At 36.4% G+C, this 24152-nt stretch overlaps 1 protein-coding gene and 1 non-coding gene across 6 annotated transcripts in view; both read right to left on the minus strand.

Moving 5' to 3' along the window:
• LOC134800704 (A disintegrin and metalloproteinase with thrombospondin motifs like) overlaps positions 1 to 24152 on the minus strand; it is a 204620-nt gene that overhangs the window by 89002 nt on the left and 91466 nt on the right. The gene's annotated exons all lie outside the window — the stretch shown is intronic.
• Trnas-gga (transfer RNA serine (anticodon GGA)) lies at positions 7756 to 7828 on the minus strand. Its single transcript has one exon. It is a non-coding gene; the product is annotated as a tRNA-Ser (tRNA).

The following is a 24152-nucleotide window of genomic DNA, read 5'->3' on the forward strand; positions in this document are numbered from 1 at the left end:
GACGGGGCGTGAAATATATTCGTACGTTGCTAGATAATTTGGCGTGCCCTTTTCATGAGGTTAAGTCATGAGGAGTTAAAGTACGTTACAGACTAAAAATTGGGCGATCCGGCAGCAATAACACACCTCTATTGTATAGCATCTTGGTCTCTTTACATACTTACTAAGGAAGTAAGTACAGTCGCCATTAGATTGAGGCAAAGGTGCTCAAAAATATCGGAATACGTATTTGAACGTCTTGATAATACAGATTTTGTTTATATATTTGTGAATACATTAGTCGCTCCAATATATCTGATAGCGATTGTACATACTACATATACAATGCTTCACTTATAGGCTAAACCATTAACTTCACTATTAGTAAAATTTACATTCTGACATTTAAAGCTTTTAATAAGAACAGTTGTTACTGCAAAAGTCATTTCATACATCTCTGTCATGTAAATTTGAACCCTAATTCATTGGGAATATAGTCGTTTTGTAATAACAAGACTAAATAAATATGAGCATCGAAGGTTCCTTGCTATGTAAATGTTAATTCATCAAGGAATGCTGTTCTTTTCAATACCACTTCGCCACCTCAAGTGTTTTTAGATCTAATCAGCCACACCTCTTAAGGACATTAAAAAAAAGAAAGCCATTGACAACCGCTGATATGTTTGACAAGCGGAAACAGGAACCGTCTATTCCGGCCGTATTGTCTATGGTTAAGGTGAAGGCCACAGACTAAGCAAACAAATCGAGATTGAGATGTGTATCGTTGGATATAATGGTAAGTAAACATTACGTAAGATTTGGCGTTCTAGCCGAATATGATGAAGGAAATAGGCAATGTCGACGACCGGTCTGGCCTAGTGGTTAGTCACCCTGCCTGTGAAGCCGATGGTTCTGGGTTCGAATCCCGGTAAGGGCATTTATTAGTGTGATGAACACAGATATTTGTTCCTGAGTCATGGGTGTTTTCTATGTATTTAAGTATTTATAAATATGTAAACATGATATATATCGTTATCTTAGTACCCACAACACAAGCCTTATTGAGCTTACTGTGGGACTTATTCAATTTGTGTAATAATGTCCTATAATATTTATTATTAATGTGGTTTAAAACCAATGCTATTGGTATATTCCCGCACGTCTCCTCAAATCTTCTCAGTGGAAACGCAGCCTTAAATGGTACAATATACTAAAATTCTCGGAGCTCGCAGTCATAAGTTGTGTACAAATGAATCGCACATTAATGCGATGGGACAGTCGTCACAAATATCTGACCAAAGCCTCTATTATCAAGACGTTAAAGTGCATGGCGTGCTCAGATATTTTTGAGCAGCTTGGCTGCTCCGATATATCTGAGGGCGACTGGACATATTTATACCACTAGGAAACACCTTTTACTAACGTTCCACTGACTGACCATTGCCTTAATTATATGCCACAATTTATTAGTTACTTTACCACGTTATGTTGACTTCTCGTAATATTATGAAATGATGAGAATATCCTTACCTGTAAAAGAAAAAAAATCATAACATTAATAATTGAATATTCGTATAATATACACTTAGGTGCAAAACTATCCCAATAGTTATCTTAGTAGAATGTGGAGAAGTTGATGTCGATCAAGGCGAGGGGCACATGATTAATACATAACAGTACTCCTTAAAATTTCCTACAAATCGGCCTAACATATGATATACTTGGAATTTACGGTTATCTTGTAATTTAGAATGGGAAAGTAGAAATAAACACATTTCTTGTTCCTCCTATGGAAACTCCAAATACATAACTACGAAATTCAGCCTCTATAAAACTATTCCACATTGTCTACTAAGATTACTACTATTGGGACAGTTTTGGACCTGAGTGTAGGTACACAATATGAAAATTCAGTCACTAAATAAATAGATATTATACTAATTATAGTTTATTTCACAATGAAGGACATGTTGTATATAAATGAATAATATTCGGATTTGTGACATTCTGTGGATTTTGACTGCCGACTTCACAGTTACCGTGAACTCGCCAAGTGGGTGCTGAGTTATCCTGAATTGAGGCATTTTTGACGTTCGATTTGAAATTTAAACTAAAAGTAACATCCAGAGGGCTAAATAATAAGGCACATCGTCCCTTTCGCAAGCGTATAATTTCCTGGTGTAATATGAAACCGCGACCCACATGGCGGTCAGCTTTCTTTAACCGCACCGCAACTACGCGTAACACTCACAGCTATGTTCTCTAAGGGCCACTTGCAGCATTCACTAACCCGGGGTTAACCGGTTAAACCTGGAGTTACCATGGTTACCAGTACAATTTAACACTGGGTTTACGGTTTAACCGCTTAACTCCGGGCTAGTGGGATGGTGCAAGAGGCCCTAAAAGTTGCATTTGGATGACGACTGCACCAATATTACTGTTGGAAGCGTCGACGCGGGTGATGGGATAAACAGAGGGTTTCGACGTATTGCCTCTCTGTGGCACTTGTAAATTTGTACGTAAGTGTGACAGGGAGACAACACGTCGAATGTGGTTTGCGGTAGGCCCTCAGGGTACCTAGCCAAACCAATCGTTTACGCTCCCCAGCGAACGATACGCTAATGTCCCTGTCGCACTAATAGGGAAGAGTGATAGAGAGATTACCCTTTCGTTCGCTACGGAGCGAGCGATTGGCATCTTGGCTAGGCACCCTATAACATCGAACGCTGCATCTCGCCGTCCGAATGTAATTTTCGTTTACAATATTAGCAATATTAAGTATAGCTAGGTAAGTTTTTATGGTTAGTCTAATCAAGCAAATAGCCGCAATTTGCTATTTAGGTTTTAGGAAATTGATGATTTCTTGGGGAAGACATATAATTTGACATTCGATTTTCAAGTATTGTCATGATACAACCATGAGTAGGTACATAGTTCATTCAGAGTCAGCGGTGAACCAAAAAAATATTAAGTAACACCACTATTGCCAGACAAATTGAAAACGATGCATTTCATTCGAAAAACGAATGCTAATTTACGCTGCCCATAACACTTAGAAACATGATAAGTTACTTTTTGCACAAAAACCTTACATGCGTTGCAGCAATATCATAAAATATTTCACACTTTTGGCGATAAACACCCAAAGCATTTTAGACCTTAAGTACGGCTATCTACAGTTTAGATTTCATTAAACTGCCCTATTAGTAATGGTTGTTCGTTCAGACGATGTGTAAGAGGCTAAGAGCACACCGTGAAACATAATCCTTTGGATAATTTCGCCCTGCAAGACTGCAACATTGTATGCATAATTAATGAGAGTGTTTTGGAGTTCCACAGCTTGTCGAGACAGCAAACTTGGACCCCTGGCCTCCTGAATCTCTACGGGCTTTATAAAGAACAAAATGTAGGTAAACCATTTAGGTGCCTGAATTCCTGAGTATTTAGGTACCTATATTAACCAAATTTTTAAGCAAAGACAGATTATGGTTAAAGAAACTATGCAAAATAATGTTACCTAATATATTTCGGATTTATAAAAGTAGAGTCGAAAAGTTTTTAATTTTGATTGCGCAGGTACAGCTGAGAAAAAGAGCAATATTTTTTGCCAGAAAGCTATTATAAATAAATAAATCATTTATTTTACGTGATAAACTTAGTTTACATACAAAAGTAATATGATAAGGTTTAAGACATACATAATTACATATTGTTTACCACGAAATGGGCTCGCCTCAGCATAATGCTGACCCGAGAGTCGGTGCTGATCTTCCGGCGAGACCATTTATGTGGGCCACGATCGCAGCTGTAGGTACGACATTATTGAAACCACCACCTCGCTTTAGCATCCCCTCAAATTACTCTGCGAACGACATAATTACTAGATTTCTTTACAAAGTCACTAAAAGCTCGATAGTCTCCATACATTTTATAGGAAGGTACCCGAAAACATAACAACCATTCTCAACAGTCGTCTAAAACAATCGAACGCGAAGTGAAACCTTCTGTCATCACAGACATTAACATCTGAGCCAGATGACCGTCCGCATGAAATTGCCGGTAAAAGTTTTATTACACTTTAATTCGGGAAAAGTGTAACTTCTCGCAGATTGTGGAAGGGCCCGATGTCACCATGTCGAATAGGAGTTTTATTAAGAGAGTTGTTCAAGTAAAAGTTGTCTTAGGGCCACTTGCGCAATCCCAATAACCCGGGGTTAACCGGTTAAACCTGGAGTTAACATGGTTGCCAGTACAATTTGACACTGAGTTAACGGTTTAACCGGTTAACCCCGGGTTAGTGGATGATGCAAGTAGCACTTATAGTTCTAGAGCCCATCTAAAGTTAAAAGCTAACTCTGCACTGACTAGATAAGCATTACTGTGTTTTTAGTGATAATCAGCAAACGAGCAGACGACCGGCTTGATGGAAAGCGGTCACCGTCGCCCATGGTCATAAGCAACATCGGAAGAGCCACTTGTGCATTGCTCGAGAACCCTTAATACCCCTTTTTTTAAACTACTCAAATTAATCATTGCCTTTATCAATTTTACGTTAAATATTCTTTCGTCAAAACATCTAAACTACCCAAACAGAAAATTCCACAACCCATGCTAATTTTATCGCAATATTTCAAATTTACTTTGTAGTTACGACTCTGCTATTTGAGGAAAACATTAGCGGGCGAGGACCTTAGGGTTTGCGGGGGTCATTGGTCCCGTGTTGATGTCGCCAAACTCCTGACACTGGGACAAAGAGCTTCTGCGAGAGAGATAAAGAATGTGATAAGATACAAGAAGAAAGAAAACATCACAAACTTATTGCGCACCAAATACTTTACAAATACATACCACCGCCCACACTGTTAACTGACAGTTCGTAAACCTTATTACAAAAGGCATAAAGTCCATCGATGGATAGTTAAGAGTGTTGCTGATTGTACATACCAACTTTTGGAGTGATAGAAGAGACGTCGTAAGTATAGGAGGGCCCTATTGTGTTAATTTGTTATCTATGGTCCAAAATTTTGACTATTGTTGACCAAATTTTCATTAAATAGATTTCCGATATTACAGTTTTACAGTTTTTTATTTGAAACGTGACTAGGTTGAGTCTAGAGGGTGAGGAGTTAGGGAACTCAAAAATGAAAATAAAAACGTCGATACCTTTCTAAAGACTGCTATCGCTAATAGCTAACAGTTGGTAGGTTACCTACAACACATTTCTGCAGTAAAGTTAGAGTACGCGCGCATTTCTATGCATTAATGCCTTTATCTACAAGTATTTACATATTTAACATACACAAATGAGCAGACTGGTCTTAATGGAATGTCTTTGCTAATCTGGTATCACTTATGTTTTGTTGCCCAAGTCGGCACGCGTTGGATTCCATTCAAAATAAACACAAAAAAACTTATGTACACAGTGCGTCATTAAAATTTTAATACTTTCTTAAGAGCACATTAAAATACCTGATTCCGCCAAGGCCCTAAGCCTTTCCTTGTTTTTATCTGAGTGGCAAACCCGAAGGGTTAATGCTCGCTTCTTTATGGCCAAGCTTGATTTCATTTGAAGGTTTGTGAAACTTGTTAAGCGGGAGTTGGTATTTTAGTTCTAAAGAATACTTAATTTTAGAATTTCGCTCTTGGTTGCTGCAAAACGGTCTATTTTGCAGTTTATTACCCAAGAAAGGCAAATTTTAAAATCTCTTAAATTAATTGCGGTCGTAGTATTTGAATCTCTCAAAGAAATACTGTTTAGAATAGGTACACAGGTCTTATACCTAACGAACACGTTTATAAAGATACAACCTTGCCATCTATCACAGAACCTGCAGAATACCAGTAGCCGATAGCGAATTTTCTCTCATTCGTTGCCAACGCAAGTGAACAGCCGGCGACACATATTTTCAATGCCACAATCACGATCTCTATTTCAAGGGCGTAGGCGCGTAAATATTGATGGAGTCTTACAGATAATTTGAACTTGTGTTGCTAGTTGTATTTCCTGTGAAACCTCACGGGCAACTTTCGATATGCGCTTATATAGAACGTGAGGGGGCAATTCTTGGTCATTAATTGCTACGTCTGTTGTTCTAGGCATTATGTGGTTTGACGGGAATTGAGTCATAGTGGCATTGAGATTGGCAGTGACTTGGAGTAGGTAGGTAGAGGTTTTATTGATATCTACAATTGAGTGAGAATACTTAACTCAAGTTTACTTGATAAGAAATTGTACACTATATTTTATTGGAGATTATATTGTCTTAACTCTTAAGTAATAAGGCGTTAATATTGTCAGACCAGTAATTATAGTAAGGGGCAATTATTCGACTTGAAAGCGTGAACCATATCATGGCCACTTGCCCAATTAATCTATCTTTAGCTTGATTGACGATGAATGGCAAACATTTGACAGATCACTTAAAAGGCGACTTATCACAAGCGGACACATTCCTATGCCAAAACGAATCCAATAGGATCCCAGTCACTCCCAGTTGACATAAATTTCTTGATCAAAATCACACTGTTTATGAATTTTATGACAAACCAAGATAGAGCGAAGATGGTATTCAGGGATTATACGTCAGCAATGCTTCTTAGGTATAATTGGTTTTTCAACACAATTGCTCGTAAAGACTCTTTATTCTCCTAAAACTGAGTTGCATTTTATCCACAAGCGTTGCAAAGTAATTTGCTGCAAATTTTGAGTTGTTTTGTAATTTTTGGTTAAATTAACTTTTACGAGTAAGTAATGATTTTGAATCTAAATATGTATTTAATAGCGTGCATTTGAAAGCCATGAGATTGATATCATGTACGTTCATACCGCCTGATCTTGCAACGAAAAATACTACAACAGTACATTAGTCACCCGATACTGCAACCCGAACACGACGTCGGCGACTCAAAGGCTGTCACCACGTGACTCACAATGGTTTATCCGTACCAAGATCGCTGCGAACGCGGTTTTGCGTAACGCGGTAACAGCAACTATTAATAATGTTGGACCTTAGTGCTTTGGAATAGGGTTTAAGAATTATCAGTTAAATGTGTGGACAGTGGACCTAATAACAACAGTCTTAACCCTTTGAACGCCACACCCATCGTGCGCGGCGTCATGTCATGGTGTACCTTACCGTAATGCACGAAGGTTAATATTGGACTGTAGCCTTGCGCGACATTTGACGTCTTTGACGGTCACAGGGTTAACCATCGATGGAGCTTATGACTTTGGAATAAGATTTATGAAAGTAACTGCGTAACGTACGGGCATCGGCGCTAAAATTGATTTAACATTCGTGAGGTATTTCAAGAACGTTGAGATAATATTATATTGTCTATGGACTCGCTTGCATAGACAAAAGCATGAATTCGCTGTTGTTATAATTTCATCCAATAATAGGTAGTATTGTACGTATCCGTGGAACCGTTATGGGCTCGGTACACGTACCGAGTAGAGTGGCGAGACAGTAAAACAAAGTAAGTATGGAATTTTTACTCGGCCGAGTAACAATTTCATACTTCGTTTTACTGTCTCGCCACTCTACTCGGTACGTGCGATCCTGGCATTAAAGCTCAAAATAGCCATTGTATTCATACTTACTCATGCTCGTACTCGAATAAACATTATCTTCCAATACACAACTTTGGGAACAAATCAAATTATTTTATTAAATATTTTGATTTGTCTTTTTTTAAGTAGTCACACTAACTATATATAAATTATAAACGGAAATAGATGTCGTATATTAAAGAAAAAGTGACGAAGCCCTCCAGTGGTGAAGGCCGGATTCGAACCAGCGTCTTTAGCAATCCGGGCTAACGCCTTGAACCCCTAGGCCACCCCGCCACGGCGGAACCGGTCCCAATTTCTCGACTATATGCCATCTTAATAAGACTAGGCGTCTTTGACCAACTCTAAGCCACTGGAGGGCTATTCACTTTTTCTTTAATATATGACATCTATTTCCGTTTATAATTATCTTCCAATGTCAATCGGGTATTGAACTTATCGATTACAATCTCTCAGATCTACAACCCAAATCTGCCAAAGAGCACGCCTTCTCTCCTTTCCCTCGACCTTCGACGTCAGCACGAGGAAGTGTTCAGGGTTCGAGGCCGGACCTGAACCATTAATCACACAATGCACTAATTAATTCTGAGAAGTCTATCTAGGGTAACTTTGACCTTTGGGTATACATCGCAAGGATCGACCATATTCCTGAGACGGAAGAACTTTCAAAATTAGACATACTTCGACAAGGTATTTTAATTTTAATTCAGAGGCTTTGACTAAATACGAGTAGTTATGTAATTATTTATAGTAAAATAAAATAAATAAATTCAGAGGACAAGAGAGGTTAAGAAAAGATCCAGTCACCTAAATTGCTGCTAATAACATTTTAAAGTCAATGTCCATAGACAATTTTTAGAAAAGTCTATATTTTGTGAATTTGAAACAAAGTTATTCCTAGCAATTCCGAAATGGGACTATTTTGTGAAATTTCAAATTTCTGATTAATCCTTTTTCTTGGATTTTTTCCGCAAATAACATATCTGTAAAATTATTTTTACACAATAACTTGCTAACAATCAATTAATCCATGGAGCTTTAGCTAACAATTTGACATATTTAAAAAAACTTATTCAGCTACAGACGATGCCTTCCAACAGTTCCAACTCCTTGTAAAATGTAACCCAGGATTCGCAAACGGCTCATAAAAATCACATCTTCATGGAACCTTGTTAATAAATACTATCGTTTCTAAACGAGTATCGGTTTCTCGTCGATCAATGATTCACCTATTATTAATAGCTTCAATTTCCCGTCTATTGACAGGTTTGAGAATTTCTGTACTTTAAGTTTAAAGGTCAAATACATTAGCTTGATTTGTCGGACACAATGTCTTCGTTTCATAATATAATTCCCACTTAGCGCCACTTGCACCAACCCACTAACCCGGGGTTAACCGGAAACCGTTAACCCAGTGTCAAATTATACTGGCAACCATGGTAACTCCAGGTTTAACCGGTTAACCCCGGGTTAGTTAATAGTGCAAGTGGCCCTTAGATGAAAAGACGCCATGTAATTTAACCACCATGTAATTTTGTAAGTGGAGATGTGTACAAACGCAAAGTTAGTAGCGAGGAAACAGCTTGTAGACGGCCTTAGCTGACAGACGGGCTTATCCAGATTGATAAGCTTCTACGTAGATAAGTTTCTAGTAATAATGAAAGCTTGTTGTAAGCCCCATGTGGCTTATTAATTAACTGATTATTAAACTAAACTATTATTTATTTACTTTACTGGCTAAATTTAATTTAAATGCGGAAAAATAAAACTAAGTGACCTATTTATTCTTACACGACCTCGTCAACAATTCCGCCCAAACGTGCTCAATCTTACTTAATAAATAAAAGTGTTAATTAGTTCAAATTAATATGTAAATGACTGGCAACCGGTTAAGCACAAGTTAATGGAATTCGGATCATGTAACTTATTTATTATCTAATTTACAGACTGGCCGATTCTGTATAACTTTTTGATATGGTCTTCATCTTATTTGATACGATATTGAGTTGTGCCATCAAGCATCTCATGCGCATCAATAAGAAAGCGTAATGCCTTATGAGACGACACCATCGCATTTAGGGTAAAGCCAGACGAGTGTAATTTTTTGAGTTGTGGGTCGCGTAATTACGGTTGCTTAATTTCTATTGCATCCCGTTTCATCATGCGACACAAAATGAGTTGTCAGTCGACATACCTACCTACATTACATTTTCTGCAGCAGAAATTAAGCAGCTTAAAACTCACGAAATTACGCTCGTCTGGATCCACCCTTATAGTAGGCATCAATTAGCGTTAGCGACCCTCTCTGACTCAAGGTCGCATCAAAATAAGATGAAGAGCATATTAAATTGTCTAAACAGAATCGGCCCCTGGTATTAAACTGTTCGACTTGACATTGTGACCTTAATCTGATCCCGCGCACGTGGTATTTACGTGTTCAATTTAAACTAAGGTCTAAGTCTAATTTCAATATGAAATCAATTTCAATAAAAGTGCTATACACTTTTAAGCCTTTTAATGATTAATGTTAACTACAAAAATGTATTTTACACGCCAAGATTATGAGCGCATGTGAGATTTTTAATTCTTACATAATAAAAACAACTTCCCGTAAAAAAAGAACCTCAAGAACTGATTGATCAATTCACAAAAGTTTTTATCGGACAAACATACATTTTTGCATAAATAAGGGAATATAAAAAAATAAAGGTACATGATGAACTTTTGGGTAGCTGAAATCAATTTCGCACCCAATACAGCTCTTTTAGATGCCATCGGAATTTACACCTTATAAATGTATTTATTTGGTAGGTACTTTTGTTTGGTTAAGTATCTTTTCGCGTCTATATTAGATTTCTTGGTGTCGTTTATTGTTCGAATTAAAAATAAATATAAAATGATTTTCCCTATTTTGTATAAAATTAAAGCTTATAATAATTCATGAATACTAATTTATTACCCTACCGTTGACAACTTAAATGCAATAAAATTTCGATACAAAAGCGTTCTAAAACATAATTATATGGCTCCATTAAAAATATTTATAATTTCGCGTAAACACACGGACAATGAGGTTAGTTAGAAGTCATATGTGTATTTTTCCCCAGAAAGCGATGCCATATTTTTCGAATTACAAAGAATACACAATCATTGCAAGTATTGTATTCTTGGTATTACCCAGTTAAATTTGGAAAAGCTATATTTAAAGGTATTAGGTATAATAATTGATAGAACGCACTTTTGAAACTATTTTCCGATGGAAAAACAGATAACAAGACAGATACAGGCATGTATTCAAGAAATTGGGATGTGCAAGCTTGCTGTACATAAGTATTTTTTGTAGAGGGTTATTTCTCTTTGATTGCTAACTATACCTACATTGCTTAGTAGAACGATATTCTTAATTGCGACCTATATAAAAACCCAAGATTGACAACTCGATGCTAGTCCGAAATAGTATATTTTTTTCTCTATATACCAGATATTTACATTTCGAATGGCCGATGACATCACTATCTCACCTAGTTTAAGCTGTAGGTGATCGATACCATTCATCAGAATTTCGCTACGCAACTTAGCATATTTATTACATCCATCAATTTTATTCCACGAACCAAATAAGGAAAAAACACAGATTATTGTCATAAATAATATACACGTGTATACTTTAATGACCTCTCACTTACTGTTTCGGAGTCCTGTTTAAATTTATCATCTCGCAATAAAACCGCGTTAAATTATTTCAATGTGTTCTCTGTCACAGATTAATCTGTGGTCAATATCGAATTATTTACGCAGTCGAGAAAGATGCAACATGTCAGTTAAACAAACCTGGTTTCGTGTAGGTTTTTTTAGATATATAATATAACATATTTAACATTACACCTCAGCACTAAAGCAGTACCTACCTACATACTAATCTATTTACAGGCAATGTACCGTCAAATGAGGTGAGTAGGGATTACGAGGGCAGTTGGGTTATGAATGGGGTGACGAGGGATGACAGAGGGGTGAGTTGGTTTTTACAGGCTACTGCTACGTAAATTATATATTGTAATAACAAATCAAGCTATTACATATAATGTTCATAATCCCAAAGTGTCAATCCAACAATTTTCAAAACTCACCTTAGTAGGAAATCCCTCGTCACCCCAAGTACGGGGTGAGCTGGTATTTCCTACTATTTCGTGTTTATCTCTAAAGTTATGAAATGAAACAACAAATTATCATTGACAAACTAAAATTCATACATCCGGAACACTTTTTTTGTATATAAATCAATGTGCCACATATAAAAATAAACTTTTATCCAGGTTTGAACTTAAATTTCGTCCCTACTCACCCCATTTTACGGTACATTCTAAATCAATCTTAAACTTGAGAGTTGAGAGGTCCACGGCCCACTGTAAAACGGTATTTTAAAATGTATAATTTTTTGGTCGTAGAACTAGGGTTGAAAGTTTATTATGTGATTACGATTACCGTGCTTCAAGCGGACGAAGTCACGTGCCAAAGCTACTTATTAATAAGCTAACGTTTTCTTTTATAGGGCACAAGTAGATATTATACGGCAGTTTTTTGTTATCGAACGAGCGAGCGAAGCGAACGAAGTTCTTACATTCGACTTGGGACACGCGGCTGGCTAGGGGCACGTCCCGGCATTTCGATGTTTTTAAGCTGAACTATCAGAGGATAGTTTGATACTCAAGAACTTAAGTAAATTTGTTTTAATTTAAATGAAATTGGGTAAACGTGTAGTTGAGGGCATTATATTTTAGTTATTAAATTATGAGCAGGCTCGATTAAGGTGTTATTGAGCTAGAAGAGCATAAAAGGCTAGAAAGCTATTTGTGAGGGGTCTTGCTTTTCTGGTCATCTTATTTGCAAGAAAATATGGTCGAGTTTGGTATCAAATGAAAGTGCTCGGCTTACACGTTTATAATATTGCCTTTAAATTTACCATTTCTAAATAGTTAACAAGATAAAAATAAACATAGTATAGGTATTTGACATTTGACAAGAAAGATAATAGCTTACCACAGATACAGTTTATTTTAATCTATGGTATTGTGACTTAAATCTTGCTTAAATCTATTAGTTAAGGGCTCCAAAGACCTTGCAATAAATCACATGCGGTTTTCGATCCTTTGCCGACTAAGTAGGTGCATTCAATTGCTCTAACTTTTTGGCGAACCGCGAGTTCTCACTTCGGGGCGAACTACTAGTTTTATTCTTAATGCACAATTTTTAGGACTTAAAAGAGGCGAAGAGGCTTGAATCGTGTATTTTGAAGCGAAAACTTCTTTAGCGGCGCTGTGCACTTTTTGTGATGGAGAAAAAATGTTAAACTCGCGACAGGTCACGTGACCGTAAGACGTAAGACGGACACGTGACATGATCGAAAAACTGTTAAAATGTCATTGAGTTTTCACTTCGCCGGCACTCCCGGAGTGCAACCCGTTGTTTTTTTTTTATCTGGACCGTTAAAGGATTACATTTTGGACAGGTATTGGTACATCAAGTCAATTTCTTTGAAAATGATCTACTGTATTTCGTTGTCCGCTAAGCCATGAGGTGAGTGAACCATTTCACGGTATTCAGTTTAATATTCGTCTCGCGCTCACTTACTGCCTAATTCCATACACTTAGGCGGAATAACATTATAATAATATCGTACAGTCAGCAGCAGAAGTTGCTAAGCAGGCGATGTGTTCAAAATGATCTTGACGCGACTTTATTGTTAAGAGAATAAGAGCGTGTCAAGGTAATTTTGAAGACCTCACCCGCTTAGCAACTTCTGCTGCTGACTGTACTAGCCTCGTGGTTATATTGTAACGGCCATTGGGTCAGTATTACTGACTCATTGATGTATAATTTTTGTACTTAAATACGTCTTTTTTTAACAAAATTCACACACACCACAGACCTGTGTTTGCCTTATGTTTGACCTATGTTTACATACATCAAATATTATCAATGCTACTAACTAGTATTACTTGGCAATATTGGTAATTTATAGTTTTCTTTTGGTATTTATGAGATGTCATGAAGTTTGTTGATTTTATTTATTAAGCACTTATCTTGTTAACCGACTAACCAATTCACTTGAAGCCAGCCAAGTAGGTAGGTAAGTAGGATACCAAAACGGAAGGCGTGGAAGGTGTATAATTTATTTTTATGTGACTGTTTTGCTCAACGGTGCGCTTGTGACACTTTTATAATTTTGTAATTGATTACATTACAGAAGTGTCAGTGTTCCAGTAAAAATATAAGGTACATTGGGGTCACTTTGAAAACGAAATAATTCCGAAAATTAATATTTACTATAGACTTACTACTTTATACACCGTGTTTTTTTTGATTTCCGTTAATTTCAAGGGTGCATACCTGAGCTTAAATCAAGTAACTTTCCCAAAGACACCGATATTCTAATTAACTCCATTTCGAAGATAATCAATATTTTATTTTTTTCCCATAAGGCCTCTACAAGCTTGTACACTTGCCTTAAGGCCGGTTTACATATTGATTAGTGTTTAGAATGAGTTCATACATTTGCTACTAAACTTAAGTAAAATCTCGGTCGATCGATGTTCGAATTGACATTGATATGACACAGATTTCAATTGTTTGGTTTAGTTAAATGTAATGCCCGTGTTACCACAACGCTATATGCTACATTTAATTACTTTTTAATATTAATTTTTCTGAAAAAAAAAGCAAAAAATATTTTTTTTTTTTAAATTAACTATGCCATTTAGTTTTCTTAAACGTACTTAACCATACCCCGAAGTTAACGGAATTCAATAAAAACACGGTGTACAGGTATTATACTTATTTATGTACCGTTATCAAGCAAAATAATTGTACCTAAATATTGTTGGTACATAAAACGATACTGGTATAAATATTTAATTAAATATATATCTCTTACTTACAAATACTACTTATTATCTTTTATTTGCTTAATAAAAACAAATATACAAACAACATAGGTACTACTGATATTGAACAATTTTTTTAAGATGCTTCGATCCAAATAAATTTAAAATTACCTAGGTAAACGATTTTTATTACTTTTCTCACAAATATTACGATATCGCGACTTCTCTATTGCGTCAGTTTAAAAAAGCGAAAAGGTCATAAATATTTCTTCACCTTAAGTCGTTCAAATAAGGTAGAAAGTTGTATACATATTTATGGACATCTATATTAAAATGACCAGTCACAACGGCGTGTATTAAAGTCAATATATTACACAAGATGATGTCATGGGACTTTTGTGAATTCACCATGACAATTTTACGGTGAAACTTGCCAAGATTTTGTCATAATTGGATGACAATTTATGAGAATTTGATCCTCTAAAGTTTGAAGCCGTTTTAAAAAGACAAACCATACCTTGGTGGTAATATTTTTAATTAGGTAGGTACTTAGAGAACTTCTACTGTACTTTTTTACATTTGAGATACGTAGGTTTGTTTCATTTCTATTCCATTGCCTATAATGCCGATTGGAAATCTAAATAAGGTATATTGGGTAACTTCGAAAGCGGATTAATTTTGAAAATAGCTAATATCTGGTAAACCAGAAGCATTTTATTCTTTGACATACTACAACGCTTATTAAATCATCTTATTGGCCGAAGCGTAGCGAAGGTCTACGTTTTGACTCGGGCATTTTGCTTTTGTATGTCCGGATGTTCTCCTCTACAGGTCACAATTCTCAGCCGATTCTCGTGAAATATTGTGACCAGATTCTATGAGTAAATAAAATATTTTTGTCGATCCGGTTTTTGGAAATTTTCAAAAATGGAAGAGTCGTGATACCTCGCCCTTAAGCAAATAGTCGTATCGATATAAGAGTATTTTCTTTTTGAGACATATTTACATAGTAAATGGCAAAAAATGCAGAAAAATTGTATTGCTGGTTTAGGCAGTATTTAGATACATATTTAGTTTTTACTCGAGAATGAGTAGCTGAATTTCGTCAGCTTAGCTAAGAACTATCATGGCGCGTTTTGCAAACATTCGCTTTTATTGTTTGCACACAGAAAGTCTGGGTTCGATCCCCAGTAAGGCATAACTTTTTGTTTTTTTTTTTCACTTAAACTTCGTATTTTCTTTTAATAAATTAAAAATTTCGTATTGTTGATTGATCAAACCGCTGTCATCGTGCACGGTCCCAATAAGCTATGCTCGCGAGGTCTACAGCTCACAGAGTCACTAGTTAACTGTTGCTACAGCACAAAGTGCTTCTAGTTAGATTTGTATTTGCTATTTTCAAAACTATCCCGTTGTCGAAGTTACCCCAATGCACCGTACCAACAATTAATTTCTTCGCAAATCAACGCAAATGTATTAACGATATTTCCTACAGCGACAAAAGTTGGTAATATGACACATCATACATGGATTTTAGTACTAATTATACAGATACCCGATACTAGTAGCACACTCATAATGAGCATTTTAACATATGTTTACTAATCTAAGCAGACACAGGTTAGCTGTTATCTGGTAACGGTTATGAGGTTATGACATAAGCAATTAAGCGTATTATGTTACTGACATCTGTGGCATTTAAACATAGACTTTAAAGCGATGTTCATAATAAAATAATTACCTAATTTTAATATTTAAGAAGCCGATTACAAATGTAACCTATGTCATTAAGTCCATAAAAAAGTTTAAAATCACATCATGCTTCAAACCTCGGCCTACCTAATTCGGCTAAAATCATAATTCATAACCCCTCATGTTATTTTTTTTTTAATTCAAATTTGTTGCTTTTATGATAGAGTTAGACCAAGAAAAGTCTGCAGCGATTTTGATAGCCCACGCTGTGCAAGTGTTATTTTAAACGTCAAACTTCTATGAAACTATGACATATAAATAATACTTGCATGGTCAAAATCACTGTCAAAATCACTACAGACTTTTCTTGGTCTAAGTGTAACAAGTTTTATGGCAAATAAGTGCTCTAATGATGAGAATAGAAAAAAAAGTAAAAATTGAAAACCAGAACAGATAACCTATAATACAATCAGTCAATCATTCACTAAGTGTAGTTGACCGAGCGAAGCGAAGGTCTGCGTTTCAGGTTGTGACAATTATGTATAAACAAAAATTGTCGATTAATATTTAAAACTTCCGCGTTTTGAACACCCCAGGAATTTTAATGGGGAGGATGGTTTCAACATATCGCAAACTTGGGAACCAGTGATACAGAAGTTAAAGCCAAACGATCTATCTTCGGACGTGTGCGTGGATATTGTGAGTGTTGCGTGTCGGACTATTGACAATAATTAAGATTATGTGTAGTGGGTGGTTTGAAAATGTGATGTCTACCCCAAACTTTTCCATACACTTTTCGTCGGGTAGTACAAATCTCTGTTTTGACATTTTGCTGGGACATCAGTTAGCCGCGACCACGACCAGCGAAACCTGTGTCGAAACGTCGATAAATAAATGTGAGTTAATATATTGTCGATTAAGTTTGTTGTCATGATTGCGGTTGCGAACCGATTTGTTTTTTTTTTTAATTAAATAGCCATTGGGGTTCGCAAGGACTATATAGTTCATAGAACATATGTTAATCAATTATTACCTAACCATGCCATATAGGCTAAGTACATATGTAATGGCCTTCACATTAGTGATAATAGATCACGAAACGGCGCTTAGGAAAGATTAATGATCATTATTGATCATCTTAAAATATCTCTAATTTCCGACACATCCGTTCTTTAACGAGCCAGTTTCATAAATATAACGTTATTTTATCGCAACGTTACGAAAATCGAATTTATCCCTCTAGAGCGGAAAGTACGCAAGAGGGCGTGTGAAAATCGCTAGTGGCGGATATTGGTGCAGTAATTATAAAACAGATTCTGTTATAATTTTGTATTAAGCAGAAACGACTGCAAACGAAACCACATAGCTTTCTGCAAATTGAGATACCCACTGTCTCGGGCAAGACACGAACTAGTGATTCTGGATCTGACTGAGCTCGGGAGACTTCACTCGATAACAACGAATATATCTAACATATCACTTATATGCGCCTTGAGCTGACCACTGACTAACAGGCCGCCGGACGATATCGGCCTGTCAGTTAGAACAAAAATTTGACAGTTCTGAACAACTGACCGGCCGATATCGTCCGGCGGACTGTTAGTCAATGGTCGGCTTCAGCGAGGCGCCTAGCGCCATCTACCGTAAGAGCATTACACTTTTTAAACGTAACTTTGTAAACATTATTTTAATCTTTCCACTTTTAACTTATTTTAAATAAAAGTGCTTGTTGCTCGGTATATTTTGAATTTGACTCTATTTCTAAGCTTTCCGATTCTGTTTACCAATTTGTTAATGTTTTCATTTGGTTTTGATGCGACCTTGAAAATCACTCACGCTGATCCCCTGCTCGCGCGTCTTCGTTTCATTTGGCATTTCGTTCGCACTTAAATTCGCGTGAGATGTAGGGTCAACTGTAAAAATATGGGTGTAGCCAACTTATTCAAAAATATGTCCCATAGTTCTTAATTAGCTGACATAAGACCTATGGGATATTTTTGAGATAATTTGTGCACCCATATTTTTACAGTTGACTGTAATACTGCGAGCTGTATCAAGATCGTATCATAACAATTACAAAATAATATCAAATTGATAAAATACAATCGGCCTCTATGATTACTCGTATATCAATAAAGTTAATTGGCTAATACCTGTGCCTATATTTATTTGCAGTCTAGATTTTTTTTACTTACCTATTTTTTATCTCTAATTAACTAGATATTAACCCTTCGTCTGCCCTCGTCAAAAATTTGCTACTGAATTAATAACTTTGAAATTGTTAATTACAGTCCAAATTGTCTGGGACGTATACGGGACAAAGCATACGAAGGGTTAATGGTTCTATCGTGTTTATAGTATTTTCTATCTGAGTACTATTTTGAGAAATATTGCGTTTTAAGGTTATAAATTTTATGGAGATGACATGTATTACTGTCTCATGCTGTTTGAAAAATACTATATTTGAATTAATAGAATATCCTCATAGAAGGAATAACGTAAGTACCTATAACGACTATACTAATAAACGTTTTGATATACATACTTAGAGATGTAGACTATTACAGTTCTTTAAAATGTATGTAATGGACTTGCCAAAAATCACTTTGAGGCCGCGAGCGCGTCCACTGCTGGCAGTGCCGGCGGCGCGCACGGTGTCGTATAGGAATTCGCCGCTCTATCGTGCGCTGACGCTGCTCAATGCGCTCATGACATCGGCACCTGGCCCCTATTTCACCAACGTGACAGGTGCGACAAGTCTCATAGTTGCTGACGTCACAGGCATCCATGGGCTACGGTTATCGCTTACCATCGGGCGGGCCGTATTCCTGTTTGTCACCATCATTGTATTATTTAAAAAAAACTTTATTATATTGGCAAAAAACAGGTATTTCTCTTGCGATGTTTATGATGACAATGATGACAATTGTCACAAGATTTCAAAGAACTTTCAGTAATTCTTGACAGCAAATGAGTTCTGTGTCGGAATTTCGTGACATTGTCGTATTTCTTGTGACAATTGTCATTAGCTTCGCAAAATAAAAACTTATTAACTGGCGATATAGTGGAGTTTTTTTTAATTAACATGTTGGTGGCAAACAACCACACCGCCCGTCTGATGGTAAGCGGTTACCGTAGCCTATGGAGGCCTGTGACGTCAGTAACAGTGATGTCGACAATTGTCGGACCTGTCACGTTGGTGAAATAGGGCCCTGAATGTGACTTGTTTGCTTGGAGATGGGCGACTGTGTGCCGTGAATGTCTAAAGTTCTGCGAGTTGATGGATGACAGGTTGTCCAGCATTTATGTTTAATGTCACCTTATACCTATAGTTCATGTGTTTGTATACTGTGTATTTTGCAATGTTTCATGTCTCGGTGAATTGACTTGTCTGTAATGCCGTGTAAATATATTGTTAGTAAATAAATAATAGACTAAAAGATTAGAAAGACGATTCTCATATCTAAATAGCCCCATAGATCCATTGTCAGTTTAAAAAATTATAATCCTATTAAGGGCGTATTCACACGCGGTGACATCGGTGACCCAACATTATGTAACCGAACCGCGCCGAATGGGGCCGAACGCGGTCAATGGTGACCAAACGATTTACACGCATGATTTCCGATTCGTCATAACCGTTTAGTTGACACCCGCACAGACTGTAAAGGTCAAAACAGATGTAGTGCATTATTATTTTCCATCGTATTTTCACGAAAACGTGTCTTGCTATTTCAGTCAGTCTCGGTACAAAAAGTAGTGACGTTGACTGAAGTAGCATAACAAATACGAACGTTTCCGAGAAAATACGATAAACCAATTATGCACTACCTAGCTGTACGGATATGTGTGGCTGCGGGATAAGTGTGGCTTGGTTTCACATAGGGGATGTTTACATATTGATTAGTGTTTGTTGGTTAGTTCATACATTTTCCAATAAACGCAACGCAAAGACTGAAACTTGGGGAAACAGTAGGACAACAATAGAGTTAGACCAAGGCAAGTCTGCAACGATTTTGATAGCACACGCAGTGCAAGTGTTATTTTAAACGTCAAACTTCTATGAAATTATGACGTATAAATAACACTTCCACTGCATATGGTATCAAAATCGTTGCAGACTTTTCTTGGTCTAACTCTAGTAATATACTGATTTATGCAGAGATGAATTGGTTTATTAGAAAACATAATTCCCCAATAAGGGCGCTACTTACTGGACGGTCAACGCAGTCTTAAGCGTTGGACCTAGTAAGACTGCAGGCATTACAATAGAACAAAAATTTTGATGGGAAGCATATTGAATCATAGCATGTTAAACCAGTCGATACTAAGATACTTTTGGATAATGAATGCTTAGAGACGGTAGATAAAGCACTGTTTCTTGGTTTAACATTAGACAAAAATCTACAATGGAGTCCTCATATAAGAACACTAGCAAACAAATTAAGTTCGGCCGCTTACGCTGTGAGGAGAATTAGACAATTGACTAATGTTGAAACAGCTCGCCTTGTTTATTATAGTTATTTTCATAGTGTAATGTCATATGGTATTCTGGTTTGGGGCAAAGCAGCTGACATACAGACTATATTTGTCTTACAAAAGAGAGCCATTCGTTCAATATATAATTTAAGGGTGCGTGAATCATTAAGAGAACTTTTTAAAGAAATTAATATTTTAACTGTAGCTTCCCAATACATATATGATAGTATTATTTATGTTGTTAAGAGTCTAGACTCCTTCACTAAGAATTCTGATGTCCATAACTATAATACTAGAAATAAAAACAAGCTTGCTATCAGAAAGTTTCGTGTTCGTAAAGTACAGAAGTCATTCGTTGGGCAATGCATTCATTTTTATAACAAGTTAACTGAGGATGCTTTAAGATTACCCTTTCCAGCTCTTAAGAATTACTTAAAAAGTCATTGATGTTGAAGGCTTATTACAGAGTCGAGGACTACTTGACAGACAAACATGCATGGTCCAAACCAGAAACTGTAATAACGACAAGTAGCAATTAAAAGCATTGTATTATGTGTAGAGTTAAAGGTGACTCAGCTCAGGTAAGAAAGCACATCAAATTGTATGAAAGCATCTCATAACAATCAGTCAGATTCATATAATATGTATTCTCATTTCTTTTATTGGTTTTATTTTCTTTTCCTTTTGAAAGAATTTGATATGTTTTCTGAAAGAGCTACGTATTTGTATAAAGTTATGTACTCACTGAGTATAATTGCATGAATTCTACAGTAATTTAAATTGTATTTTTCTTAATTACTCGTAATGCATGTTAATTATAAGATGTAATAATGTTTTGAAAAGATGTGTCCCGCCGAGTTTGTTGCCGGTCCCATATTGGGATACCCTCCTCCAATTGAGGGGGGATTTAAATCTTCTCGGGGCAGAGGTGTACGGTTGGAGCCAGTAAAGGATTATTTGACGTTCATAAGCGCATTGTAATATGCCTACTTGAATAAACTATTTTTTATCTTATATTTTTATATTTTATAGCGAAATGAAGATGTCCTTTGATATCACAGTGTAAAAAGTAACAGTGGACCGACGTCTTTGACGTTTGCGTAAATGCCGACAGCGCACAAGAACACAGTAGGGCTGTCACAGACTTTTACACAACTGATCGAAAAACCGCACATTTTAAATAAGAGTCTCTAGCCCTGTAAGTAGTACCGAGCTACTAACAGACTGTGATAACATCTTGAGTGGAACTAGGGATTCTAACAGGAACGGCGCGATTCGGGAAATGAATTAGAGATTAATTAGATACGATTATAGTAAAGATATGTGACGTCCCACGGGTAAAGGTACCTTATGGCGGTTGGTGCTTACGCTATTATTAACGTCGCTCTAATATTATTGCGGCGCTATGCGACGTAAGCGCCAGCCGCCATAAGGTACCTTTTGCCGTGGAACGTCACATTACTTTACTATTTCATATCTAGTGAATCTCTAATTCATTTCCCGAATCGCGGCGCTAGCCGCCATAAGGTACCTTTTGCCGTGGAACGTCACATATCTTTTCTATTTCATATCTAGTGAATCTCTAATTCGTTTCCCGAATCGAGCCGTATGGCTGTATATAGTTTTGTTTATGAAAATTATGTAGTTATATTTGTCCCGTGAATAGAATTGTGTGGCCCCTCTGATCGAACTGTGATCTAATCAATATCAATCAAGTTTAGTTTTTCTTGGAAACATCGATTAATATTTTAATGAGACTGACAATAACAACGACCTGAGTAAACAGGCTTTTGAACTTCGCCTGTTTCAATGTCAAATTCGTATTAATTTTACGCTCTTAATAGAAAATAATATTATGTTTTATATACCTATATTATATAAGTCAATTGATTTGCAAATTAGATTCATCTAGACCTATATAGACAGAAAGCAACAAAACCATAATAGGAGAAAATATACGTGACCACACGTTACAATTTATGCCAAAATTATCCATTGAACTATTATGACTACCTACGTGTGGAACCGGCACAGAGAACCAGTATTTTTCGCCATAAGTTGTTGCCGGCCAATAACAAACTATGGAAGCGGAGCGTGAATCACGCGACCTAAACGCGTAAGCGCCATGAATTTCAATGAAATTTGCTATATGGGGGTTTTCGGTGGCGATAAATAGATCTAGCTAGGTCATATCTCTGGAAAATCGCGCATTTTTGTGTTTTTATATGTTTTCCGAGCAAAGCTCGGTCTCCCATATATTTTTTGTATATGTGTGTAAGTCTATATAATTCTGCCCTCCTAAACCGAATAGCGTTATCTCAAAAATAAATGATTTTGAAAATGGAATTCTCAGTAATAGAAACTAAAGTATAAGTTAGCAATGAATTTTATTTTGAGATAGGTAGCGCTCTTTGGCTTAGCAGGGCAGAATTGTAGTTCCCAAGAGGACAAATCGATTTGATAGTGTTTTTTTTAATCGCATTTTTGTCAGACAAGATGGCTCTTCTCACTAGATGGCGCCGTTTTACTTTTGTCGGTGATTTTGTTGCTTACATTACATTAAATGAATGTACATTATTTCAATATACAAATAAGCATAACGTGGGATTCTAACAACGCTTTATGTCAAAACAGTTCTAAATTGTAAATGCCTGTAAAATATGAGAATGACGAAACGTTTAATGCAGGAAATGGAACTTATCGTTCAGGTTTACGTCGTTTCGACACGGACCAAGCTTGAAACATGGATTTAGAAATTGGGTCTAAGCGAGGACGGATATTAATACCCAGTTTAAATTGTCATAATTTTTATGGTCTTCCTCACACATTCACTATATAAGAGGTATAACATTTGAAGAGTTCCCTCGATTTGTCTCTCTTTCTCGAAACACGAAAATTGAGATTTCGTTATCTGCCTCCCTATCGTTCGAATATGCAAGAGTGATAGAAAGACAGATAACGAAATTTAAATTTTCATGTTCGCGGCAGGCCCTCATGATTCTGCGAACAACCGTAAATAAGACGCTATCAAATGCTTATTACCTACCTATATGTACATATAACATTTTCAAATGATACTTAAATTTCATGGGTTTAATTTGTTCTAGGCAAGTTCTTACGCCGTTTTTTATGATACCCAAATTGTTAAGGTCCTTGCATTTTTTGCCGGCCGCAAATAAGTAAAGTACACAAAATGCATGCTAAATGTCACACTAATCTTAACATATAGTGCGTGGGTGGGATTGAATCGTATGAATGCGCGAGCTTAAACGATTCTTGACAGTAGTTGTCTCATCGTGTTATCAGTTTGTATAATTTGTGTGCATTAAATTTGTCGATGTTGTCAAGGATGATAAACAGCATGTTTTTGCAATATAAACGATTTTAATAACGGTTACCGTATTAAGACGTTTCCAAGTTTCGATGTATAAGAGGTAAAAAAATTAACAAAATATGCTTCCTCGAAATTAACAGTAGATGTCACTACACGGCATGGCCGCTGTACCATGCCTTATGCCGTAATAGCCGTAACACACTACCGCACTGCA

This window comes from Cydia splendana, chromosome 20 (genome assembly GCF_910591565.1).
Source record: "Cydia splendana chromosome 20, ilCydSple1.2, whole genome shotgun sequence".
Taxonomy (NCBI): domain Eukaryota; kingdom Metazoa; phylum Arthropoda; class Insecta; order Lepidoptera; family Tortricidae; genus Cydia; species Cydia splendana.